This window comes from Rhinatrema bivittatum, chromosome 3, assembly GCF_901001135.1.
Source record: "Rhinatrema bivittatum chromosome 3, aRhiBiv1.1, whole genome shotgun sequence".
In the NCBI taxonomy this organism is placed as follows: domain Eukaryota; kingdom Metazoa; phylum Chordata; class Amphibia; order Gymnophiona; family Rhinatrematidae; genus Rhinatrema; species Rhinatrema bivittatum.
In genome coordinates, this window is record NC_042617.1 from 186,675,636 (window position 1) to 186,694,805 (window position 19,170).

A 19,170-nucleotide genomic window follows, 5' to 3' on the forward strand; every position below is an offset into this window, starting at 1 on the left:
ATTATTTCTTAAGTCACTGTCTTGGATTAACTTTCTCTCTTCATCGATCTTTACTATGACTGTTTCGGTCACTGATTTTTGCTATAACAGTTTAGTCATATTCGTGTTCAACTTCAGCAGGATAATAAAGCCGCTGTCGCGGATTGAATGTCTCTCTCCTTATCTCGACAAGAGCCGCTATCGCGGATTCTCCTTGTTTAAACTGCTTCAAGCATGAAGTCTAGATAGGGAAAGTTATCATTAGCTTTCTGCTATAACGAGCTAAATAGCTTATTCCATAACATGAAGACACTGAGCCATTGATATGCGTGTATATAAAGGCATATTGAAATTTTCACCTTTATGGAACGTTTGTTCAACTTAGTAAAAAAAAGCACTTATCTTAAACTTGTTTGGATTTTTTCTCTTTTAAACAAGTCAGTGCAACGCCGATACCGCGGCGTTCCATAAAGATGAAAATTTCATATGCCTTTATTATACAGCATATCAATGGGCTCATGTTGTCTTCATGTTATCGAATAAGCTATTTAGTCGTTATAGCAGAAAGCTAATGATAACTTTCCCTATCCAGACTTCATGCTTGAAGCAGTTTTAAACAAGGAGAATCCACGATAGCGGCTCCGTCGAGATAAGGAGAGAGACATTCAATCCGCGACAGCGGCTTTATTATCCTGCCGAAGTTGAACACGAATATGACTAAACAGTCATAGTAAAAAGATCGATGAGAGAGAAAGTTAATCCATGACAGTGACTTAAGAATAATTTTTATTTTAATATAAAAAAGAAAATTAAGAGATATTACAGACCGATGATTGATTTCACTGGCTAAGAAAATTAGAGGACATTCAAGCCTCTTTATGTCAGATCTGAGGTCTGTGTCTCTTGTTTAAAAAATGCCTTAAAAAATGCCTTAATAAATAAAAAATTGAAAAAAGGTAAATTTACATTTTTAAGCATAATTGGGAAAATTATACCATTGTTAATAAAGGTTTTTTTTAATAAGTGATTCTATATAAGGTAACTGAAGACAGTTCTTACAGTTAGTTTTGCATATATTCGGAATTAGACACTAGCTGTTCCCTTGGTTAATTCGACTCTAGGAGCTTCCAGCCTGACTGTCATATCTGGATTTGGTTGAAGTTGATTAACAATATAGTAATCAGCATGGCTAGTACAGCTGTAAAAGACTTCTCGCTTGGTATGAAATCTCCTGCATATACCATTGTTTTGAAAATGTGCGCGGCACGCAAGGCCCGGCCACGTGCATAACCTCTGTTATTTATGCGTGTGCTGTTTGAACATTTGCTTGTTCGTGCAGATAAATCTTATGGACAATTCAGTGGCATATATTGTAGCACTTTTCAATAGCCATTTTCTCAGGTTAAGTGTATTTACACATGCAAAATCCAATTTTAAGCATGTAAAATCCTTTTGAAATTTACCCCCACTATTTGTACAAGATTCATAGGGCTATATTTTAGTAGCTACGTACGGGCATAGATTTGTGGCTCGCAACCTGTCACGCCCCAAATCTATGCCCGATTTGCCGCGCGCATGTTATAAAATCCAGGGTCGGCACGCACAAGGTGCACTGGTTTTCAAAGCAATCTGCCACTTTAGGTTCCATTGCTATTTGATTTAAATGTAGCTACCAGAATGCCATCCATCTATTGAATAGAGCACTGAAGTATCAAAAGTAAGTCTTTCTTTTGTTTTCTGTCACAACTACCATTTTCTTTTACCTTTTCAATTTCTAAATATGGAATTTATCTAGAAAAGTAATTTCAGCTTGGAAGCCCTAGGGGAGCCCCGATGGCTTACCCCGTTCCTCCAGGCACTCCAAAATCGGAGCGGCCTCGGAGGGAACTTTCCTTCTGCCCCCCTCCCACCTTCCCTCATCTTCCCCTATCTAACCCGCCCCCCAGTCCTACCTAAATCCCCCCTACCTTTATTTATTTACTTACGCTGCCTCTGGGCCGGTGCGCGATCCCCCGGCACGGCCGCTGTGCCGGAGGCCTCGGTCCCGCCCCCTGCCCCCACCCCTGGACCGCCCCGTCCACTCCCCACTCCTTTTTTCAAGCCCCGGGACATACGCGCGTCCTGGGGCTTGCTCGCTTTGCTGGGCCTATGCAAAATAGGCTCGGCGTGCACAGGAGCGGGTTTTCGGGGTTACTCGTGTAATATACGCGCGTAATCTTTTTAAAATCCGCCCCATATTGCACAAAATGGATTTAGAGGACTTGGCTGGATGGTGATGTGTGCAGTGAATCGTATTCTTCATATACTATGCACTGGTTTTCAAAGCAATCTGCCACTTTAGGTTCCATTGCTATTTTGATTTTAATGCTAGCTTCCAGAATGCCATCCATCTATTGAATAGAGCACTGAAGTATCAAAGTAAGTCTTTCTTTTGGTTTTTCTGTCACAACTACCATTTTCTTTTACCTTTTCAATTTCTAAATATGGAATTTATCTAGGAAAGTAATTTCAGCTTGGAAACCATTTTTCTTGGGTTTTCATGTATCATTATGGACAGAGCATCAAACAACTGTTTTTTTGGTTGTTCATTGAAGACAGTTTGGCGTGAACAGCATGCCGAAACAGCTTAACATCTGCCTTATACAGTACTGCTTTTGAAACATCCTGAAAGATGTATGAAGATCAGGATTTTCTGCCTGAGATGAGCAGTGTGTGACATGAACCCTTAGGGGCAGATTTTCAAAGAGTTAGGCGCGTAACCACCAAAACCTGCTCCTGCGTGCGCCGAGCCTATTTTGCATAGGCTTGGCGACGTGCTCAAGCCCCGAGACATGAGTATGTCCCGGGGCTTTGAAAAAGGGGCGGGAAGGGAGCGGGGCATGGGCGGGGCGCCGGTCCAGGGGTGGTCTGGGGGCAGGACCGAGGCCTCTGGCACAGTGGCCGTGCCGGGGGATGGCGTGCTGGGTAGCTGGCCGGAGCGCGCAAGTTATGCCTGCAGGCATAAATAATGAAATAAAGGTAGAGGGGGATTTAGGTAGGGCTGGGGGGGGTGGGTTAGATAGGGGAAGGGAGGGAGCGGAAGGAAAGTTCCCTCCGAGGCCGCTCCAAAATCAGAGCGGCCTCGGAGGGAACGGGGAAAGCCATCGGGGCTCCCCAGGGCTCAGCGTGCGCAAGGTACACCCCTATGCGCGCGGCGGGTGTACATTTGTTTGCGCCGGGTACCGCACAAAAATGTACCCCATGCGCGCAGGTTATAAAATCTGCCCCTTAAGTTGCAGTCAGCATGGAAAATGCATTATAATGCCATTTCATATTCTACTTATTACATGGACATATATTGAGCTTTTTGATACAATGGATACTTTTATAAATTAGAATGCTTTTTACTCACTTATATAAGTTTTAGTCATGTATTTATTATTGCATTTTCTCTCTCTTTTTATATATATATATATGTGTGTGTGTATATTTATATATATGTGTGTGTGTGTACATATATGTGTATATGTGTGTATATGTGTATATATGTATGTGTATATGTGTATATATCTGTGTATGTATGTGTATATGTGGTGTGTGTATGTGTATAATATAGTATATGATCTTTTCATTTAAGTATAGGGTAAACCATTCAGTATCTCTCCCTGTATTTTACTTTTAAATTTGAAGTACCAAATATTTAAATGCAAAACCTTTTGTGAGATTTGTTCTCCTATGTTGAATACACTGAAAACTTTCCCCCAAACCCCAGCAATCATCAAGAAGTTTAGTTTAACTGATATTTCCAACTTTGCTAATTGAAAAAATCCTGTTGATTGCAGGAAATTTATGGACATACTTCCGCTCATCTCTTTTGCATAATAATTAAAAGTTTCAACAAAATATCTTGAATAAATTAGTTTCTCATTATGGATACATGAAATATGATCGAAAAGGGAAAGGAGATGGCCACTATGAGTAGCTGCATGTGGGAAGAGCTGTGCAGTTTACCTCAGTTAATCTGGATAATGGTAGCAATCTGCTTCCAGTTGTGCTGCTAGTGGCATTAGATCATCTGAGCCTCTCTAAGACTCAGTAAGCATGAACCTGGAATCTTGGGACTGATGTTGAAGAGTGGCAGAGTGGAAGCATTTGTGATTCTGGCTGCAGTGTGATGGAGTTGGCAAGCCAATGCTAGTGAAAGTGATTTGGTTGGCACTGCTTTGCCGTCTTTCAACATTTATCCTTGTGTGGATGAAGAGGCCCAGAGCTCAAAGGACTGCAGCGTGTGCATAATCAAGTTGTTGAACCAGCTCTGGAATCTCTGCTGGGTAGAAAAAAGCATTCATAAGAGTGGGAGGTACCTTGTACTATGGAGCAATGGAATCTAGCCAGAAGGTGTAAAAGGGGCTATTTGGATGACCTCAGACAAGGGAGCAGATGCCAGCCCCTATTCCATCTACACTATTGGAACCAGATAAAGAGGGCATTTGTTTACAAGGTTCTTCTGTCATAGCTTTGTCATTGAATATTCCTCCAAAGGAGATGGGAGAAGTTGGCAGTTTCATTCTGGTAGACCTAAAAGTAGTAAAGGAAATCTCAGGATAGTCAAGAAGGGAGTTTGACAAGTTTTTCTGTGAATACTGCTCTTGGATATTTAAGTTTATTGGTCAAACTTGAAGAGAATGAGTTGATATCCAGAAGCTTGAGAGCAAGATTAACAAACATATTGATTATATTGGATCTAAAATGAGATCCAAGTCTAATTCTGGAAGGGATAAAAAAAAAGGAATCAAATATAGTGAAACAACATAATGATAAGGCTGAAGCCAATAATATAGTTTTCTGTTGCAGTAATTAAAGCAGATTCCTTATTACTAAAACAAAATGAAATTCCACCCAATAACCACAGAAAAAAAATATATTCATATAACTGGCTTGACTGAGAAACTTGAAAAAGAAACCTCAGGATCTCCGAAACTGTATATTCATTTATTTATTTATTTGGATGTTTTTTTATACCGAAGTTTGGTGTCAGCCTTCACTCCGGTTTACAATTATAACAATGATTTACATTGAAACATCAGAGAACCAATTAACATTAAGTAACAAAGGAGGTTTCTAGATAACATTGCTAACAGAAGAACATTGAGTAACATTGAGGTTGATTGATAATATATAAATAATAAATAATAATATATAAATAGTAATAAATAATATAAATAATAAATGATAAATAAATAATATCTTTGTTCACCTTCGTCTTAGAAATCCAATTTGTAAATTTACTTTGAGTAGATCAAACTTATAGACTTGATATCTCAAGTCTGAAGTGTACATCATGGGGGGACTCTGCTGCTGTTGATAAAAGAAGAAGCACCACCACAGGATTTGCAGGACAGATGGGACGATTCATTCCAGGAGACAGCTGAGAAGAAAAGGATTGGCTAATGCTTGATGATAATATTCTATAGTGAGTCCAATAAAGAACTTGTTATGAACTTGACAGGAAGAAAGAGAAATTGATGCATGCTGGGCATCAAGTCTATATTTTCCCAGCCTTTGCTAAACAGACTCCGACACACCAAAGATTTTTCTAGGATAAAAGCTCAAACTGCAGTTCTAATCCCAGCAAAACGTTCCATTTTTATATTCCCCTTACTTTATGCAGAATCATGCATCAGAAACTCCTGATATATCATTTCTTACAATTTGGTTGAAAAAAAAATGAAAAATTTATGAGGGTCCTTCCTTCTTCCAGAAAATGAAAATTATTTGTCTTTTGGACTTTTGCTGTTTCGGTCCTATTAGCATTCAACTTATCAGCTTCTCACCTGGTCTGGAAATTGGTTATTATATCAGTTGCTATAATCACATAGGGGTCCATTTTCAGGTACTGTCTGGCCAGAAGTGGCCCTGCTGAATATACCAGAGTAATTTAAAGATAAATAACTTTAGGACTCATGCACAGCATGTATAGAGTTAGCTGATAATTTATCAGGCTAAATATGAGTATCAGAATTAGCCAGATAACTTATCCAGCTAACTCAACTCCACACCAGAACATCAACAGAACACCTCCAAGTTATCTGGTTATTTTATCAGCTAATTTCCTAGCCAGATAACTTGGAGGTGGTCGGCCACTGAGAATTTTTAAATCACGCTATTTATCTGGCTAAGTCTGAACTTAGCTAGACAAATGGTGCTGAATATCGGCCTCAAAATGTTTGGGTATAATATTAAAATAATAAACATAATTTATAAATGTAGGCATTATATTAAAGAGCATGCATCCTTTTAATTTATGAGTGGTATATTTGCTTATTGATTTATGCACTTTTGTGGAGATAATGCTGCTGTCATCCTCTAAATGGGGTGTTGATTTCTTCATTCTCTAGATGAAGGGTAGGCAACTCCGGTCCTTGAGTGCCGCAAACAGTTCTGGTTTTCAGGATAGCCACAATGAATAGACATGAAATATATGTGTATGGTCTGCCTGCATTGTATGCAAATATATTTCATGCATATTCATTATGGATATCTTGAAAACAAACCTATTTTTGGCAATCGGGAACTGGAGTTGCCACCTCTGCTCTAGTTTGTGAAGAAAACTGCTTACAACTTGAAAAAATACATCATATCCATCTTGAAAAATCACTGGAATCAATCTTTGTCATTTGTAATGATTTCATATCAAACCCCAAATCAGTTATATTATTGGACAGAAAAAAGTGATTACATGTTGGGAATTGTTTCACCTTTAACTTGGTTAGGAATTGATCATGTTTCAGATGAAAAAGGTTCTCAAACTCGTATACCACATCATCTTAGTTGGTTAAATGGAAGGTATCACAGCCTACAAAGATTCCGGTTTTAATTTGTAGCCTTTGCAGAATTCTGAATGTCAATGTGATTTAAAAAAGAACAAAAAACTTGTTAAAAAATAAATCCTGATATATTCCTGATAGTTTCTGGTATATATATGTGACAGAGCTATTAGTCTTCAATAGGTAATCCGGGTAAAAGCAATCACTATTTTCTGTCTGATCATATAACTGATTTATTGTAAAGCAGAGATTTTTGCTCTGAAATTATTCAGTGTATTTTAAAAGCCCTGAAGCTTTTTCAGCTACTCTGATATGGAACAAAATATGACCTTTTTGGAAAAATGGCACATGCTTTGCCTGTGTTACTTAAATGTTGCTTTTTTCAGAGCTGTATAATCCAAGAAGTGTGGGAACCTGATGAAATTATCAGGTGGGAGGTTTAAAACAACCAAAAGGAAATAGTTCTTCACAGCGTGCACCGTTCACCCGTGGAGCTCATTATCACAGCATGTGCTGGAAGCAAACATAACCAGGTTAAGACAAAAAAAGGAATTGCACAAAATTTATGGATGATAGGGCAATTGTTGGTTACCGCACACACAAACCTATCAGGGATGCCACCCGCCCCTTCTGTGCATTCCTGAACCCACTAGAAATCGGAAGTATATATGTGCATGTATGCCCTATTTCTGATAGGCTTCCTGTAAGCATCTGCTCGTTGTGACTGTCACAGACAGGATGCTGGATTAGATGGACTGATGCAACAATATGCCATGCATTTTTTAATCAAAGGGCTGCTACAGGGCTCTGCTGTGCTCAGTGAGACACTCTGGTGCCATAAATTTAAGAAGGGGTTCATGGGAGCCTCCTCCAGCACATTACTAGTTTATATTCTTAGGTCAATGATAAAAATAAAGAAGATATTTGAGGTTAAAGCATGCCAAATCCTTTCCATTTGCATGGAAAAATCACAGGAAAAAAAATTAAACTGAATTTGTAAAAGTTGAAAATATTTTATGATAATTTCAAAGCTCTCTTCTCTAATATATTCTTTGCAATTCGGTTCTGTGTCCTTGATCTTTAATTTGCAGCAACTTTCTGAAATGAAAAACAACAATGTGAAAAAATGACTTCTATGGGATGTAAATGTTTTCTGCAGATGTCATTCACTTGTGCTTAACTTATCTTCATTTTGGTTGCATGCATTTTTTTTCTTTTTTTGTCACTCTCGTTAACAGAACGAATCTGCTAATGCAGACTATTATATGGGAGTGACTGGATAGCTTGTAATAGGGAATTTGTAAGGATGTTTACCCGAAAGCAAAATAATTTCCCCTGAGTGAGTATTCTAAGCCCACCATCATCTTTCACTCTGTGGTGTATCTGAATGCACTCTGAAAATAAGATTTCTGTAGCGTTGTACTGAAAAATGTATATTTGCTGTTATAAACCACATTGGACGTTGGCTGTTAGTCACACTCAACACGTTCATGGCCAGAAATTATAAAAATAGGAAGGTGCTGCACAACATTACGATAATTTGAAGCTTGCTTTCTGTTTTTGAAAGATCCTGAGGCGTGATTTGAAGGATAAAGAGCCGGCTGTACTGAATGCCATAGACCAAGCACGAGTTTTCCTTGCTGAGCAACCAATTGAGGGTCCTGAAGAACCAAGAAGAAACCTGCAGCCCAAGACAGGTTAGTTGCACACTCTTCCCCCCTCCCCCCCCACCTCCCCAAAACCCCAGAGGCTTTTTGAATTGGGTATACTACGGCAAAATAAAATGTTCAGTTGAAGCAGCAGTTCTTGCTGGTCCTGTAGCTTCTGTCCAGCTAAAACACTACCACCTCCTCTATGCAATAGCACTGAGTGTTGTAGAACACTTATGGATTTTAAATGCTCTCCAGAGCACTAAACTTACCCAGTGTGTTGACAGCAACATTAGAGTGCCTTCGTGGTAGCTTGCATGTCTTAATGCTTCTGAGTCTTATAGAACAGTATTGTATGTTTATTTTATAAGTGTATCTATGTACTTCGCGCTGAATACGTTGGAAGATTATTGCAGAATGTAAAAGTATTAAATACACAGAAATAGATTTTCTCTTCCATTGGATCTAGATAAGTCGTCGTTTTAGACCCCTTTTGAAAATTAGTGCTGAAAAAGTTCAGTTTAATGCTTCTTGGCTGTTTTATACAGTTTTCTCAAGTTTTATTTGACTGAACTGTTTGGGGCAAGTGTTTTTTTTGGGTTTTTTTTTTGTAATTTTGCTCAGTTTCAGTGGATGTTTAAACAGATATCAAAAACAATGCTACCTTGTGGGGTAAGGCTGGTACACATAGCCAGAGAGGGAAAATTCAGTCCTCAACAGCATTGTAGGTGAAGATCCAACACTTGTTTTTCCTAATGCTTCCTCAGGGGACTTTTCATTGCTCACAGGCCTTTTATATCAGCAGGTTAGCTAGGAAAGGTCCCATCCTCAGGGCTGGTGCAAGGGGATTAGGCACTTCTGCCTTGCGCCGCCCCCAGTAGCGGCCCCCTCCTACCTCTCACGAGCGGTGGCGGCAAAGAGGAGTGGAGCTTCGAATCCCCACTCCTCTTTGCTGCTCATGCCCCCCTAATGGTCGCACCCTAGGCCCAGGCCTACCTCGCCTAGTGCTTCTGCAGGCCCTGCCTATCCTTAAGCTGACCAGTGAGTTACAATTCATGATGTTGCCTCCATTTTGCATTCACTGTGCAAGATACCCATTCTACACAGCCATATGTGGTGTTGCATGCTTACAATCAGAAAATCTAGAGCCAGAGTTCATAAAGTCATCTTTCTCCTGTCTCCTAGTTCTCTAATGTAACCAGTACTGCTTTCCTGCTCCCCGTAAAAAATGTGGGAGCACCATTTAGTACTTGGACAGTCAAATGAAGCATAAAAATACAGTAAAACATAGAATATAAGTACATCTGCTAGTTTCCATAAAATTATCATGTTTAATTAGATGCTAATCTGGTAAAACAAAAATGTATTTGCAGTTGCTAAATAATGAGGTTTCTAAGACAAGTTTGTGCCAATTTAGAGATACATGTAATAGGCTCAGTCTGTCAATCAAAACTGTGATCTACTCTCCTTGACTAAAAGTTGTTTTTGTTTTGTTTTCCAGAAATAAAAATAGGCAGTAAAATTCTTATTTCTGGTGTTTTGTTTTATTTGGTTCCGCTGTTGATTTGAAAGACGATGGGACAGGCAATGAACTCACGTAATGACGCAATTGGAGATAGGCAAAGATAGAATTGACAGAAAGGTCAAATTGCAAGAATAGGGCTGGGTAAGAGCGCATAACTCCCTCAGGGTCCACTACCTGAGAAAGAGTGATCACACCTTTCTGCTTCCATTGAGAAAAGCATATGGACTGTGAGCCAGGGGTAAATCCAAATTTCCCCGAATGGGCAATAATACTGATTCATAAGAGTAGTGACCTAATTTGGAACAAAGGAATATCCAAGCTTTGCGTAGCAAGATCAGGAGGAAATTACTACAAAGCGACGAAGGGAGATGAGCCAGCCTTGCATCTAGAGCATATACAGTGTGTATAGGATATATCATTGCCCTTTCAAAATCTATTGGGGTAAAATGCTTTATATTAAAACACCAGTCTTTCACGTGGTGCAGTAAACAAGCCATATTATACTCCTCTATGTCCGGAACCCCCAATCCACCATTGCGCCAGGATCCGACCAGATGCACCATAGCTATGCATGCCTGTCGGCTCCACCAGATGAAATGTGAAAGCATAGCATAGATCAACCTTATGTCTTGTCTCTGAAGCAAAACAGGAATGGTCTGAAAAACATAAAGCTATTTAGGCCACAAAATCATCTTAAACAGATCTATTTGGCCCATCACCGATACAGGCAGATCCTTTCATTCCAAAAGCTTATTCTTAAGAGCTTTTAGTAGTGGCAGGATATTTGAATCATAAATTTTGGTCATAGAAAAGGATAACTAAATCCCAAATAACGAAAGGCTTCCCTTGTCCATTGAAAGGGGAACTTTGTCTGTTATTCACTAAGGGCCTGATTTTAAAAAGCATTTACTCGAGTAAAACAGGGTTTTACTCGAGTAAATGCACTTTACTTGAGTAAGTGGGCTTTTGAAAATTGCTATAATATATGCCATTGAATTGTCCATAGGATTTACTTGTGTAAGTGCACTTTACTCCAGTAAATGGCTTTTGAAAATTGCTACAATAGTAGTTACATTTACATGTGTAACTCCTTTTGAAAATTACCCCCTAAATGACTAACATGGGAAGCTAAGGCCTCATATTTATTCAGGTTTAACTTAAAGCTGGAAAAGGATCCAAACAGGTCCGTGAAGGCAGACAGCAATACTACTGGGTCAGTTAGATGAACTAGGCACAAAATGTTAGATATCTTACAATTTGTTGATGCTCCTAAGGAAGTGGTGGCTGTGCCAGTGCATAAATTATTCAAGGAGCTAGTTGTCCAGCTCTGGGAACATCCCATCTCCATTCCACCTGGGAATGGAACCAGAAGTTTGATGCTGTCTTTCTGGTCCAACCCACCATAAGTTTTGAACGCCATCAACTCCCACACCAGTCGGTAGTGGTGGAATCTGCCTTGAAGGCAAAGCATAGGTGTACTCATGCTTCGGCTTTTCCTGGTCGTGAGCACAGATATCTGGATGCTTTCGGAAGGCGGGTGTTCCAGGGCTCAATGTTGTCAGCCAGGATTGACTGTTATCAGCTTTATATGGGCCAATATTCCAGCAACCTCTGGAAGCAAGTCCAGGATATCGTGGAAAATCTCCCACAACGGTTTCAGGACAATTTCCAGGAGGTAATTTAACAGGGCCTGAAATGTGACAAACAAACACAAAGTCCGTTCTGCATATGACATGTTTGAAATCGCAACGAGAGTCACGGTGGGTGGAATCAGGCTCATAAGATCATAAGAAATTGCCATGCTGAGTCAGACCAAGGGTCCATCAAACTCAGCATCCTGTTTCCAACAGAGGCCAAAACCAGGCCACAAGAACCTGGCAATTACCCAAACACTAAGAAGATCCCATGCTACTGATGCAATTAATAGCAGTGGCTATTCCCTAAGTAAACTTGATTAATAGCTGTTAATGGACTTCTCCTCCAAAATGTATCCAAACCTTTTTTGAACCCAGCTACACTAACTGCACTAACCACATCCTCTGGCAACATATCCCAGAGCTTTATTTTGCGTTGAGTGAAAAATAATTTTCTCCAATTAGTCTTAAATGTGCTACTTGCTAACTTCATGGAATGCCCCTAGTCCTTCTATTATTCAAAAGTTTAAATAACTGATTGACATCTACTGGTTCAAGACCTCTCATGATCTTAGACCTCTATCATATCCCCCCTCAGCCGTCTCTTCTCCAAGCTGAACAGCCTTAACCTCTTCAGCCTTTCCTCATAGGGGAGCTGTTCCATTCCCCTTTATCATTTTGGTTGCCCTTCTCTGTACCTTCTCCATCGCAACTATATCTTTTTGAGATGTGGCAACCAGAATTGTACACAGTATTCAAGGTGCGGTCTCACCATGGAGCGATATATAGGCATTATGACATTCTCCCTTTTATTAACTATTCCCTTCCTAATAATTCCTAACATTCTGTTTGCTTTTTTGACTGCTGCAGCATACTGAGCCGACTATTTTAAAGTATTATCCACTATGATGCCTAAATCTTTTTCCTGGGTGGTAGCTCCTAATATGGAACCTAACATCGTGTAACTACAGCAAGGGTTATTTTTCCCTATATGCAACAACTTGCGCTTGTCCACATTAAATTTCATCTGCCATTTGGATGCCCAATCTTCCAGTCTTGCAAGGTCCTCCTGTAATGTATCACAATCCACTTGTGATTTAACTACTCTGAATAATTTTGTATCATCCACAAATTTGATAACCTCACTCATCGTATTCCTTTCCAGATCATTTATATATATTTTGAAAAGCACCAGTCAAGTACAGATCCCTGAGGCACTCCACTGTTTACCCTTTTCCACTGAGAAAATTGACCATTTAATTCTACTCTCTGTTACCTGTCTTTTAACCAGTTTGTAATCCACGAAAGGACATCGCCTCCTATCCCATGACTTTTTAGTTTTCTTATTTATGTATTTATTTAACACTTTTCTATACCGACCTTCATGGTTGAAAGACCATATCAGATAGGTTTACATCGAATTGGGGAACTGTAACAAAAACAATAGTTTGAACAGGAAGAACAAAGTTACATTCTTAGAAAGTTACATTCTTAGAAGCTTCTCATGAGGGACTTTGTCAAACACCTTCTGAAAATCCAAATACACTACGTCTACAAGTTCACCTTTATCCACATGTTTATTAAGCCCTTCAAAAAAATGAAGTAGATTTGTTAGGCAAGACTTCCCTTGGGTAAATCTTGTCTCGTCGCATGGCCTGGTTTCGCGCCTCCGACCTCCAACCCGAAGTATAGGATCATCTAGCAGATCTACCCTGTACCAGGGAGAATCTCTTTGGGGACAAAATTAAGGAGTCGTAGCACAACTGAAGGACTATCATGAAACCTCCAATAGTTACAGGCCAGCACATCGGACCCCCAGTCCTCAAGCAAGAAGTTGTCCAGGCAATACACAAGACGCCCGTTTTACCAGCTATGAAAGTATTATCTGCCGACTTCTAGAGCAAGACCCCATTGGACACCGGCTACACCACAGGCATGACAGCCACGTGCCCCTTTGCCAGCCCCTGCCCCACCACAGAGTCCCGCCATGGGGTTTTGACTGGTGGCAAGGGAGTTTCAGCCAGCAAGTCCTATCCCAGGGAACCGACATTCCAGTAGGGGGCCGTCTGCAGCTCTTCACCAATCGATGGATTTAAGTCACATTGGATGAATTGGTCCTACCCATCATTTGGCAGGGGTACAAGTTGCATTTCCAATGGCCTGCTTCACGTTCTCCTCCGTATCCTTGGTAGAGACATTCAGAGAACCAGCAAATGCTTCGATTAGAGCTCTCCACCCTTTTAGTGGCTTGAGTGGTTGAACCAGTGCCGTCAGATCAGCAGGGAAATGGGTTCTACTCCAGGTATTTCCTGATTCCCAAGAAAACCGGTGGTCTTCGCCCCATACTTTATCTAAGGATGTTAAACAGCTTTCTTGTCAGAGAAAAATTCAAACTGGTCTTGTTGAGAAATCTGATCCTTCTCCTCTGGGCTGTGGATTGGCTCTGCTCCCTTGATCTAAAAGACATTTACGCCCATATTCTCATTTATCCCATACATTGGAAGTATCTTCACTTCATGGTGGAAGGGAAACACTATCAATATCGGGTGTTGCCCTTTGGCCTGGTATTGGCACCACGCATCTTCACAAATTGCTTGGCGGTGGTTTGTGCTATCTCAGGAGGCAACGGGTACATGTCTTCCCCTACCTCGACGACTGGCTCAACAAGAGTGACTCCAGGCAGGGGGGCGTTGCATTCCATGTATTTCACTGTACTTACTCTGGAGGACCTGGGATTTTTCATCAGGTACCCGAAATCCCACCATCAATTGTCGCTACAGTTGGACTTCATCGGGACAGGGTTCAATACTGTCCAGAGGAAGGCCTTCTTGCCCCGGGACCAAGCGCTAACCCTCATTTCTCTGGAGAGGGTAATCTTGCACTGTCCTCATGTCTTGGTGCACCAGTTTCTGTGCCTTTTGGGCTATATGGTGGTGTCTGTTCATGCCACGCCATTTGCTCGGCTGCACATGCGCAGGACACAGTGGACTTTGTGCTCTCAGTGGTGCCAAGCCACCCATGGCCTTTGGGCTCACATCTTAATCACCACTCCACTTCAACAGTCCCTTGGGTTGTGGGAAACCCTGTCCAACCTGGAGAAGGTGATGCCTTTCAGGGTCGCTGAGCTCCAGATTGTTCTCACCACAGATGCATTTCACACAGATTGGCGGGCCTCAGTTCTCAGGATCACTGGTCCGTCCAAGAGCAGCATCTCCAGATAAACTTCCTGGAGCTCCGGGCAATCTGATACACCCTATGGGCATTCCAGGATCACTTGTTCAACAAGGTAATCCCAGTTCAAACAGACAACCAAGTGACGATGTGATACTTGAACAAACAGGGGGGCACTGAATCATTCCTCCTCTGCCAAGAAGCAATGCAGATTTCGTCCTGGGATTTCTCATGGGGCATTTTTCTCCGAGCTGTGTACCTCCCATGGATGGACAACATCCTGGTAGATTTGTTGAGTCAGACCTTCTGGCCCCACGAATGGTCTCTGAAACTGGAGGTTGCGAACCACATCTTTCACCTATGGGGAATCCTGGACGTAGATCTGTTCGCTTCTCCAGACAACAAGAAAGTGGATTGGTTCTGCTCCATGGTCCAAGGGGTCAGAGTCGGATGCTTTCTCACATCACTGTTGCACCGGCTTCCTGTATGCTTATCCTCCACTGCCACTAATCTCAAAGACACTGCAAAAACTCTCAACAGGACTGAGGCACCATGCTCTTAAAACCATAGTTTGACATCATGCTTTTATGTTTTCATTACTATGTTCTTATTATTATTTTTATTTTGTTTTTATATATTTTATTGGAATGCTTATATGTTTTGAAATGTTTGTAAACCATTGTGACGGCTAGTCTAAAACAATGGTATATAAAAGCCTAACAAATAAATTAAATAAATAAATGATCCTGATTGCATCTTTTTGGCCATGCCAGATTTGGTTCCTGCTTCTGCAGGACCTGTCCTCATGTCCTCCAATTCAGCTGGGAACTGATTCAGACCTGATCATGCAAAATTAGGGCAAACTGTGTCACCCCAACCTCTGTGCCTTGTCCCTCATGGCATGGATGTGGACCCGGGTGACCTTGCAGACCCTGGGCCTTTCGGATGGCGTGTCTCAAGTCCTGGTGCATTCCAGAAGGCTTTCATGAGGAAATCTTACAATGTCAAATGGAAGAGGTTCTCGGTTTGGTGTGAGGGGCATGGGTTGGACCCGTTCTCTTGTTCCATGCTAAATATTTTTTATTAACCTTTGCACCTCTCGGAGGCCAGCTTGAAAACCACCTCTGTGAGAGTTCACCTTAGTGCCATCAGAACATACCATCAGGGGATGGATGGTGCCTCCATTTCCACCCATTTGCTTGTAGGGCGTTTTTTGTGAGGTCTGCTGCAGCTTAAGCCTCCGATACAACCCCCAGGAGTTTCTTCTGATCTCAGTGTGGTCTTCACTCATCTCATGAGGGCATCGTTTGAGCCCCTATGATCTTTCAACCTGAAGTTTCTGTCCTGGCAGGTCGTCATCTTGCTGGCGGTTATCTCAGCACACAGGGTCAGTGAGCTTCAGGCTTTGGTGTCTTATCCACCTTATACAAAATTTTATCATATTAGGTGGTTTTGCGTACCCATCTGAAGTTCCTCCCAAAGGTGGTCCCGGAGTTCTATTTCAATCAATCCTTTGTCTTGCCCACCTTTTTTTCCAAGACCTCACTCCCGCCAAGGTGAGCATGTGTTGCACACTCTAGACTGTAAAAGGCCAGGGCCTTTTACATGGAATGGATAGCACCTCACCGCCAGTCCACTCAACTTTTTGTCTCCTTCGACAAGAACAGGTTAGAAGTCGCAGTGTCCAAATAGATATTATCCAACTGGCTAACAGACAGTATTTCTTTCTGCTATGCATAAGTGGGACTACAACCTGAGGGCCATGTCAAGGCTCAATCAGTTTGAGCCATGTCAGCTTCGGTGGCTCACTTGTGTGAGGTACCCATAATGAATTCTGCAGGGTGGCGACCTGGAGTTACCTCCATACCTTCGCCCCTCATTATTGTTTGGACAAAGATGGACGGCGTGACAGTCATTTCGGTCAGACAGTCCTCCGTAATCTTTTTCAGCCATGAAAACCCAACTCTTCCTGCCTCAGTCCCTTTCTTTGGGTGCAGGTTGTCTCCCCTTATTCTAGCAGCACTAGTTGTGCATGTTTGCACCTGTTAATTGCTGCCCATGTTTGGGAGCAACCTGTTGCTACATATTCACTCATGTGTGAGGACTACCATCCTGCTTGTCCTTGGATAAAGCAGAGTTGCTTACTTGTAATAGGTGTTCTCCAAGGACAGCAGGATGTTAGTCCTCACGAAATCCACCCGCCACCCTGTGGAGTTGGGTTTCTTTAGATTTGTTATTTTATTTTTTTGCAAACGCTATATAATAAGACTGAAGGGGGACCACGCATGGACGCTTGGATAGTGGCATGCTGGGTATGCTCAGTGTATCAGTCAAAGTTTCTAGAAACTGACAAAAATTTTCTGTGCCGGGCTCCATCTGATGATGTCACCCATGTATGAGGACTAACATCCTGCTGTCATTGGAGAACACATGTTACAGGTAAGCAACTCTGCTTTCTGGCTTTTACCATCGCTTTATCCACCTGTTTGGCCACTTTAAGATCATCAGATACAATTACCCCTAGTTCCCACTGTACCTTTCCCTTGGGTTTTTGCATCCTAAATGTTGGTTGATATGCTGTTTATCTAATACATAGAGTTGTTTTGGCTTTAAACTGGTAAAGGTTTCCTGAAGGGGAATAGCAATGTATTTGGAGTTTAATTCTGTTCATTCAGATGCAATACAGCTGTGAATTTCAATGGATCAGACTTGTCTTGAAAAGCTAGGACTTTCTAGCTTTACCTTCAGGCCTTTGTTGCAAAACACTAGTTCGAGCTTCATGCAGCCTTATTGAAGTGACTCTTGCCTTAAAAATGACCATAAGCATTTGTAATTTGCAGTTCTTACTAGTGAATTTCAGTGGTCGTTATTTTCTGCCATTGTACCTGAATGTAACTCGCTTTGAGGTACCAATGAAATGGTGTGAGCAAAATAAAAATGTAAAAAAAAATTAACTGGACAGCAATGATTATTGCAATAGCTCTAATATTTTCATGTTTTGTAAATTGTCTGGGGCTTAGTGTTTTTCAGATTTTTTTTATTTTTATTTTTTAAATTCAACCTTTCATTCACTAAAAAGCAGATTACATTCCTGATGCAGTTTTTGTAGAAAAGTGTCTTCTGGTGTATTTAATATTTTAAATATTTTTTTGTTGATGGCGAGTGTTTCTGTAACAAGTTTTAGAGTAGCTTTTTGCAAGACTTCTACGTGTGAGTTAGTCACTATAAATTAAGGTGGTGTTTCAAGATAACCCAGAAGTCATCTGGCAAAGTGTTCCTGTAAGAGAGCATATTGCTGTTGTATAAGACTGCACATTACATCCTTTCAAGAAAAAAATATTTATCTTTTCAGATTCTGGCATTGACAAATGTAAGAAACTCGGCCATCTCTCAGCCCGATGCTATATCATGTGCTGTGCCTAGCAAATAGGCTAACAAGCTCTTATACGCACGTTTTGGATGCGCCAGGCTAAAACCAGATACAATAAGGGGATTAGGTGGTCCAAAACATGCGTCCAAACCAGCACGTAGCTAATAGCACTCATCACATCTAAATGCATGAAGATGAGGCTATTACCCTGCCCCCATGCAAAAAATCCCTGTGAGCCTGATGTGCACATTTTAACATAGAAAACTTAAGATAGCCCTAGGGATGGCATTAAATCTTTATGCACTCCAAGCCATCTGAAAAGCCCTCCACAAAGCCATAAAAAAGTCCAAAATCTTGTTACTAAGTAGGAGGAACCACAGGAAACAGCATGAAAAAAAAAAATCTTGCCAGTGGTCAGGTTAGAGAAACAAATGCCCATTAATTGAGTGTCTGTTTTCCTAACCGGCGCACAACCACTTCTCCTGGTCGCCCGATGCCATGGGCGCGCTAAGGACACATAATTTATCCCTAGTGTATTCTTTTTAGCTCGACTCATCATTTAAATAATGCATCTCGTTTTTATGAGTGATGTTTCAGATGAACTGAACCAAATCAAGGTGAACCTGGAAGATGTGGTAGGCCTGATTGACAAACTGAAGAGTAGTAAATTACCTGGACCGGATGGTTTACACCCTAGGGTTCTGAAAGAACTAAAAAATGAAATTTTAGACCTCTTTCTATTAATTTGTAACATATCATTAAAATCATTCGATGTACCTGAAGGCTGAAAGATCGCCAATAACCCCTATATTTAAAAAGAGATCCAGGGGTAATCCGGGAAACTATAGACCGGTGAGCCTGACTTCAGTTCCGGGAAAACTGTTATAAAGAATAAAATCACAAAACATTTAAATAGATATGGTTTGATGGGACACAGCCAACATGCATTTAACCAAGGGAAGTCTTGGCTCTCAAATCTACATTTTTTTGAAGGGGTGAATAAACATGTGGACAAAGGTAAACCAATAGGTGTGGT

At 41.0% G+C, this 19,170-nt stretch overlaps 1 protein-coding gene across 2 annotated transcripts in view; it reads left to right on the forward strand.

Annotated features, from left to right (window-relative positions):
• Window positions 1-19,170, forward strand: part of UTRN (utrophin) — a 1,458,479-nt gene that overhangs the window by 963,794 nt on the left and 475,515 nt on the right. Inside the window, exon 1 of one of the 2 annotated variants that reach the window (XM_029594025.1) lies at window positions 8,359-8,482. The exons of the other annotated variant lie outside the window; for it this stretch is intronic. The gene's annotated coding sequence lies outside the window, so the exon portion shown is untranslated. Of the gene's footprint in view, window positions 1-8,358; window positions 8,483-19,170 lie in introns of those variants that run through there. 2 annotated transcript variants of the gene reach the window in all.